The sequence below is a fragment of the Solanum lycopersicum genome, chromosome 10, assembly GCF_036512215.1.
Source record: "Solanum lycopersicum chromosome 10, SLM_r2.1".
Lineage (NCBI taxonomy): Eukaryota > Viridiplantae > Streptophyta > Magnoliopsida > Solanales > Solanaceae > Solanum > Solanum lycopersicum.
In genome coordinates, this window is record NC_090809.1 from 46,944,371 (window position 1) to 46,953,160 (window position 8,790).

The window sequence follows — 8,790 nt, forward strand, 5'->3', positions numbered from 1 at the left end:
GTGGTGAGTGGGGATTGAACCCACAACATCTTTAACGGATGAGAGATTTAGTACAAAAATAAAAGAGAAAATAAAATGTGGAGAGTGGGGATTGAACCCACAACCTCTTGAATGTATGAGAGAGTTAAGAGAAAAATAAACGAGAATATAAAATGTGGAGAGTCGGGATTGAACCCACAACCTATTGAACGGATGAGAGAGTTAGGAGAAAACTAAAGGTAAAAATAAAATGTGGAGAGTGGGGATTTAACCCACAACCTCTTGAATGTATGAGAGATTTAGGAGAAAAAAAGGAGAAAATAAAATTTGGAGAGTAGGGATTGAACCCACAACCTCTTGAATGGATAAGAGAGTTAAGAGAAAAATAAAGGAGAAAATAAATGTGGAGAGTGGGGATTGAACCCACAACCTCTTGGATAGATGAGAAAGTTAAGAGATAAATTAAAAGAATAATAACAAACTTGTGGGGGATTGAACCCACGACCTCCCTTCTTGAAAATGAAAAAGGAGAGGAGAACAAGAAAGAAATACTATGGGGTTGATGGAAATCGAACTAGGGTCTCCCAATCTGAAAAACGCAATCATCAAGTCCAAAATAAGATTAAGTGTTGTTCAATGGATTTGAAATCGGATTCCCTTTCCCTATTCCGTGTTGACACATAAGTCATACGTAAATGATTTTTTAATAAATGACGCAACTATAGATCGTAATCAAAACTTTTGCATATTTACAAGATGCATAAGTCTTGTACCACATAATCTTGGGTTAACATGAATCTCTTACACAAACTACTAATGAAGCTTCATTGCTTGTATGTGTGGACTCATAAGTGTAGCATACATTTAAAAGCAAGTGAGACTAACATGTATGTGATGAAATCATGTTACCCTTGAACGGTTAAGTAAGAGTGTGATACACACTAATTGGCTAAGTACATTGGCATATGATGAAATGAACATTCACGTGAAGGGGTTAGTAATTATTAAAAGCAAATGTGTTTAAGTCAATGAATGATGTTAAAATATGATAAGAGTCTAATGTGAAAGATAAGGGAAATCTCAAATGAGCATAAGTAAATGTTACTAAAACGTACTCACCTATGAGAGTGTAAAGTTTATAAAGAGACCAGTCTTTATGAACACTCTAATGAAAGTAATGAAGTTAATGCTACTTAATACTAATGATGAGATGAGAAATAATCTAATAAGCTTTGATTTCCTCATGCTAGAAGCCACCTTATGTGATGTATGAGTTGAATATAATGGAATTTTATACTAAGCAGCGATAGGCTATCTATGAGCGGTGATGACTTGATCCGGAAGGGCGGAGTTTCATGTAAGCCTCATGAGATGAGACTCTCTGGCATGAAGGGTATGGGTCTTCTTATATCTCCTAGTCTTTGAACCTATACAACCAATATAGCGATCAAGCAGGGTAAAACTTCCTATATATGCTAGCATGTTTTGGTTCACTTTGTCTGGTGATTCAACCTCTTTTCGATGTGGAGATTACACACTGAATTTCATGATACTCATATGATTTATATCGGTTAAGTTTAAAGTTAAAAAAGAAATAATTAGGTAAGCCTCAACGAATTCACATAACTAAATGAACGATACGAAATATGTTCGAACTAGATAATCAAGAGGTGAGCTAGACTGAAGTAATAACACTAGGTTATTCTTGGTCATTGCACCGCGATCCCGATGAAAGTCTTAAACTACATCCTAGGTATGACTGTTGGTTGCACTAGTATATGAAAGAATGAAAATGAAGTACATATGAATGAATGAAGCAAACTATGTGTTTGTTAATTATGGATCCCTAGTAAAGGTCCCATAATTTGAGTCCTCATTTTTGGTATTCCTAATGTCAAGTCCGTGATTCAAAGGTCTCGTTTCATATGAAATAATGATATGAACTATGTGATATGATATGTGTAATATGTTATGTGCTATTTGCAAAATTATAACTATGATGATGCATGTTACTCTCGTGGCATGACTTTCCTAATCTAAAATTGGCAGATCAACTGACTTGACTTTCCATATTTCATATCGATAGGGGAGATCGGTTCTTAATCATGAATGTCCTTGGTGTGTGATTGCATATACCCATACATAGTACAAGGGTGTACTAATCCCATAGAACTCTATACTTTTAGGTGCAGGTGCAGGCGGACGGTAGACCTTACGAGATGACACAACAGCTATCCAAACATGAAATAATATCTGAACATGGTTGGACCTCATGCTTTTAAGGTTGCTCACCTATTATATTCTAGCTTAGATATAGGTTTGAGTTAGTGGAGTATATTCCACTAGAATTTCTTTCTCAGTTTATTTCAAACATTGTATTTGTGTCATTTTGTCAAGTATGCACTTGATGCAGTATTGAACTATTTCTTTCATTTGATGATGTTAATATTACATGGTTGATTGTGAATGTTTATCAGTTTATGCAGAATGTTTTATATGAATGTTAAGTAAAAAAAGATCAAATTTTCTTCTAAAATTAACCAAGCTGAAGTAGAGATAACTTATGTAGGCTTGTCTGCGACTTCTGAGTGGTCAACGACGTTGGTCTTATCAGTGGTCTAGACCCTGGTCGTGATAAAATTAATATCAGAGCATTAGCTTAAGTTTTGAGGATCATAGTTCTCATCAACCACATCGAGTAGTTTCTATGTCATGGTAGTGAAGTGCACCACTATCATAAATTAAAGACTACATGATGCATAGGAAAAATTCTCTTCTTCTGATGTTATCGTGCCTTTTCTAATGTCTGATTTCTTGGTGTTAAGAGCGTATCTAACATCGACTCTTCATATTTAGAAAAATGAATACGAGGAGAAATGCAGGCGGAGACATTGTAGGAGAAGCTCCTGCGGTGACTCAAGAACCTCCCCAGGCTCCACGTGCGGGAAGGGAGATGTCTGTTAACCCAACTGGGTTGACAGATGGAGAAGTTAAGACACTCTTTGTACAGATGGCCCAATCCATCACCTTACAAGCTAAGACTATGACAGACCAGGAAGAGCAACAGGGTGCTACCAGGAAAAACCCACCTGCCAGCACCATAGCTACAACGTTAAGGGACTTTATGAGAATGAATCCTCCCATTTACACTGGATCTAAGATTTTTGATAATACCGAGGAGGAGTGTAAGGCATCTATGCTGCATACGAGAATAGACTTTTCCAGGCTTATGGTTTGTGTAAAACAAGTGGAGGAAAACAGGAAGAGAAAGCATATAAGGGCAGGGAAGAGGTCAAGGCAAGCTTAGAAAATTTGTTCAAGGAAGAGTATTAATGAAATCAGGGATAAGCCTGTTTTAAGAAGGGACTCTCCCACCAAGGGGAGTAAAGGTCATCCAAGGGTCGCTATGATATGTATTCCGGGCCTAGAATTAAGAGAAACAATAAAGTAGATACACCTCGGGAGAGGCCACCTCATAGAAAGTGTGGCAACGTTCATGGAGGAGAGTATAGGAGGGGCTCTATCTCTTGTTACTAGAACCAGGTCACATTATAAAGGATTGTCCATATATGAGAGGTCGAGGAAAAGGGAAGGAGAAAGTTCAGTCGAATGATCCTCGTGAAGAGGTTCCAAGGAGGCAACGATTCTTCACACTCATGTCTAGGGGTGTAGGGGAAGACACATATGGTGATGTCTCAGGTGCTTAAACTAAATTAGTTTTTCATGTGTGTGATTTTACGCACTAGTATGAAGTTAATATGTTGGAGTCATCATGTTGACTGCTGACTTATGTGACTTTTGTGTTTATTTATGTTGTATGCTTTGATAAGACTAGTTTAGGAAGGAGTTCCTTAGTCTATTAATAAGAAGTTGCTAGTAGGTTTCAAGGATGTGACCAACCTACTAATATGTAAATGAGATATTCACCAAATAAAATGCATTGAATAGCTTAGGTATGGATTTTCTCCATAAGTGTTATGGTACCATGGACTATCAAACTAGGGTGGTGAGGTTAAAGTTGCCAAATAAGATAGGGTATAAATGGGCAGGGTGTGGACCAATCAAACAAAGACATTTAGTTTCAAATCTTAAGGCCAACAAGATGTTATCTAAGGGGTTAGATATACTCCTCCTATGGCTGGTTTTATTCAAGAAACTCTATGTTTTAGTGCAATAGTCTACTTGGTGTTGTTAGTCCAAAATCAAATGTGTAAAAATTGCACTATGTGAGTTAAAATGAATTCATGTTTTCATGTCATGTTGCTATTTTTAAATAGCATGGACATGATTTTTTTGTATTGCCTGACATGTGAGGTGCATCAAGTTAAGTGTGATTTAGAAGGAAGTTCCTCAATCTCAAATATGAAGCTTCAGATAAGCTTGAGTAATATGCAATATCATGAGTAAGTGTGAAATAGAAATTAACAAATAGTAAATTCTCAAATATGTTCACATATTTTTGAAAATCACCCTCATTATTTTAAAAATGGTGTTTAGTATTATTTAGGGACAAATTTCCCTAAGGGGGGTATAATGTTACAAAACTAAAAATGACTATGCTAAGTAATATCTAACGTATCTAGAATGCCTACATTAGACCAGGTTCACACAAATTAATGCGCGTAGAAAAAGACCAGTGAACCCTTGCAACAGAAAATCAAACTAGCTTGGGGAGTTGTTTGGGATAGGAAATGTTTGTTCTAGCCATGTAGGGCTCCCAAATATGACGATTTACTCGGATGAGTCTTTACCGGACTTGAAAAGGGGAAATCATAAGTTTGGAGGGTCTAGGGGTAAATAGCCTTTTTCTGGGCTAAGGGTAATATCATAATTACCCTAAATATATAATTAATTATTTAATAATAAGGTAGAGGGGAAATTTTGAGAGAAACGGCCGAAATAAACCATTGAGCAAAAATCTTGCTACACCCAGATTCAAACCAAGGTGGGAGACATGATTAAGCTTTATTATTTATATTGGTTAATTAATTTAATAAAGTAATATTTAAATACTTATTAAAGAAAAATGGAAATCAGGTTATTAATATTAATTAATAAACTAATGGGGCGTTTTGGGTCGGGTCGACCCGGAGGGACCCGTTTTCGCGATGGGGACGTCACGGGTTAAAACCTGGATGGTATAAAACATTTAAGTGGATTAAATTTAGGTTTATAATCTGATATTGTAAGGGTATTATGATCATTTCACTAAACTAATTAAATAAGATTTTCAAAGTTTGAAAGAGTCCTAGTTGACTAAGTCTAAACTACTTCACATAATCCTAAGTCACCTCTTTCTTGTTTATCTTTCTCTCCTTCAAGTCTATCTCTCTCTCATTTCACACTTTCTTTCTGTCTGCCAAACGACATAAAAAATTCAAAGAACAAAAGTTCTTAACACTTGAAGAACTTGCACGCAAAACACAAACGAGAAAGCAATCCGAACACGTTAAGCAGATTGTAATACGGTATCCGGGTAAGGTGTGAGGTTCAGGATTGGACATGAATTTGGCGATGTTTTGGGGCAGCAAGTTCAAGTGTTGAACCACGTTAAAATCAGGTATGGGTTTTATCACGCTTTGTCCCTTTCCAAACAGACACTTAAGACTCATATAATTTTGTTCCGAAACTAGGACTGTTCCCCATTACATGCTCTCTGTCACTAGCGCTAAGCACTGATCTTAGGTTGGTTTATAGTAGATTAGGTATGAAGTGTCATTTTTTTGATAATATGTTCGGAATTGTATGAATTATGAAGTATGTCTGCCGAAATTTCGTGAAAAATGTATGTGTGTGTTGTGACATGATTTTCAGTTTTAAGCCTAAAAATGATATTTTTTTATTGTTTAATTTTATGTTCGACTTTTTGTGTAAATCATGAGGTGTAAAAGTGGTGTAATGTTTCTAGATTTAATGGTAATTCATTGCAGAATATAATCATAAAAAGATTTCACTTAAAGATGCACCAAATGAGTTCATTTGGTAGATTGGGTTCGGAAAAACAAAGTAGTACAAAATTAATTGAAAATTGAATGTAAAATAAGTGAAATCACTAAATATAGAACCCAATATATCATGACATGAAAGCTACAAAAATTGACAAAAGATTAATAGGAAATTTGATTGGAGTCTCGGTCAAGGATGAGGAAAATTAGCTATGATTTGAAAAAAAAATTAAATGTGAGGTCATTGGGGATTGAAACCATTACCTTACCAAATAAAAGTTACATACAAATTTCATGAGAAAAAATAAAGGTAAAATAGGTGTGGTGAGTAGGGATTCAACCCACAACCTCTTGAATGGATGAGAGAGTTAGAAAAAAAATAAAGGAGATAATAAAATGAGGAGAGTGGGGATTGAACCCAAAACCTTTTGAATGGATGAGAGAGTTAGGAAAAAAATATAGGAGAAAATAAAATGTGGAGAGTGGGGATAGAACCCATTAGGTTAAAAAAATGGAGAAAAATAAAATGTGGAGTGTTGGGATTGAACCTACAACCTCTTGAATGGATGAGAGAGTTACGAGAAAAATAAAGGAGAAAATAAAATGTGGAGAATAGGGATTGAACCCACAACCTCTTGAATTGAGGAGAGAGTTAGGAGAAAAATAAAGAAGAACATAAATATGGGGAGTGGGGATTGAACCCACAATCTCTTGGATAGGTGAGAAATTTAAAATATAAATTTTAAAAAATAATGAGCTTGTAGGGGATTAAACCCACAAACTCCTTGCCTTAAAATCAAAAAGGACCGAAATCGGGTTCCATTGCCCAATTCCGTATTGACACATAAGTCATACGTAAAAATATATTTAATAAATGCCGTCTCTAAAGATCAAAATCAATACCTTGGCATATGTACAAGATGCATAAGTCTTGTACCACATTATATTGAGTAAACATGAATCACTTAGATAAACTATGAATGAAGCCTAATGGCTTGTCGTATGGACTCATAAGTCTAGCATACCTTTAAAAGTAAGTCACACTAAAATGTATGTGATAAAATGATGTAACCTTAGAAGAGTTAAGTAAGAGTGTGAAACACACTAATTGGCCAAGTGCATTTACATATGATGAAATGAACATTCACGTGAATGGATGAGTAATTATCAAAACCAAATGTGTTAAAGTTAATGAATGAGGTGACAATATGATAAGAGGCTAATGTACAAGATGAGAGCAATCTCAAATGATCCTAAGTAAATGTTACCAAAACGTACTCACTTCTGAGAGTGTAAAGCTAATGAAGAGATCAGTCTCTACGAACACTCTAATGAAAGTATTGAAGTAAATACATACTTATTACTATTGATGAGATGAGAATCATTTAATATGCTATGATGTCCTCATGCTAGAAGTGAGCTTCCATGATGTATGAATTTTATGTAATGGAATTTTATATTGAGCACCGATAGGCTAGCTATGAGCGGTGGTGATGCCTTCTTCCGTGAAGGGCGGAGGTTCACGTAAACCTCATGAGATGACATTGTCCACAATGCCGGTATGGGTCTCCTTATATGTCTTTGTCTTTGAACCTATACTAACAATAAATGGATCTAGCAAGGTTCAATTCCCTATATATGGTAACATGTTTTGGTTCACTTTTACCGGTGATTCCACCTCTTTTGATGGGGGGGGGGGGTTACACATTAGATTTTCTGATGCTCACATGATCTATGTTTGCTAAGGTTAAAGTTCCCATAGAAAGAATGAGACCAGCCTCAACGAAGGTACATAATGAAATGAAGGATACCGAAGGTGTTAGGATAGGATAATAAAGAGGAGAGCTAGATTTAAGTAATAACACTAGGTTATTCTTGATCATTACACAACGAACCCGATGAGAGTCTTAAACTATATCTTAGGTATGATTGGTAGTTGCACTACTATATGAAAGAATGAAAATAAAGTACATATGAATGAATGAAGCAGACTCTGTGTCTGTTTATTAAGGTTTCCTAGTTGAGGTCCCATTTTTTGAGCCCTCATCTATGGAAGTCCTAATGTCAAGTCCGTGATTCCGAGGTCTCGTGGAATAGGAAATAATTATATGAACTATGTGATATGATATGTGTAATATGTTATGTGCTATTTGAGAAATTATAACTATGATGATGCATGTTACTCTCATGGCATGACTTTCCTAATCCGAAAATGGCAAGTCTGATGACTTTACTTTCAATATTTCATATCGATATGAATGAGCTCTTCGTAATAATGAATGCCCTTGGTGTGTGCTTGTATATACCCATACTTAGTAAAAGTGTGTACTAATCTCATAGAACTCTATACTTTTAGGTGAAGGTGAACGTGGACGCTAGAGCTTACGAGATGACACTGCAGCTATCCAGACATGGAATATCATCCGTACTTTGTAGGTCCACGTGATTTCAAGGACGCTTGCCCATTATAAACTAGCTTAGATATAGGTTTGAGTTAGTGGAGTATTTTCCACTAGTGTTTCTTTCTCATTTTATTTAAGACATTGTATTGTTGCCATTTTGACAAGTATACACTTAATGCATTATTGAACTATTTCTTTTATTTGATAATCTTAATATTACATGGTTGATTGTGAATGTTTATGATTTTAAGTAGAATGTCTTATATGAATTTTATGTAAAAAAAGTTCAATTTTCCACTAAAATTAACCTAGATGAAGTAGCGATGACGTATGTAGGATTGTCTGTGACCTCTAAGAGGTCAACGATGCCGGTCAAAAATTCTTTGTTATACCTCTTAATACCGTTGTTAGTATAATAACTAAGCCACACGTGATTATTATCATATAAGATTCATAATACCACA

At 35.4% G+C, this 8,790-nt stretch overlaps 1 long non-coding RNA gene across 1 annotated transcript; it reads left to right on the forward strand.

Moving 5' to 3' along the window:
* The first annotated feature begins 5,283 nt into the window (after positions 1-5,283).
* LOC138339025 (uncharacterized) lies at positions 5,284-8,526 on the forward strand. The gene is made up of 2 exons (XR_011212010.1): positions 5,284-5,539; positions 8,281-8,526. It is a non-coding gene; the product is annotated as an uncharacterized lncRNA (long non-coding RNA).
* The last annotated feature ends 264 nt before the right edge of the window (positions 8,527-8,790 follow it).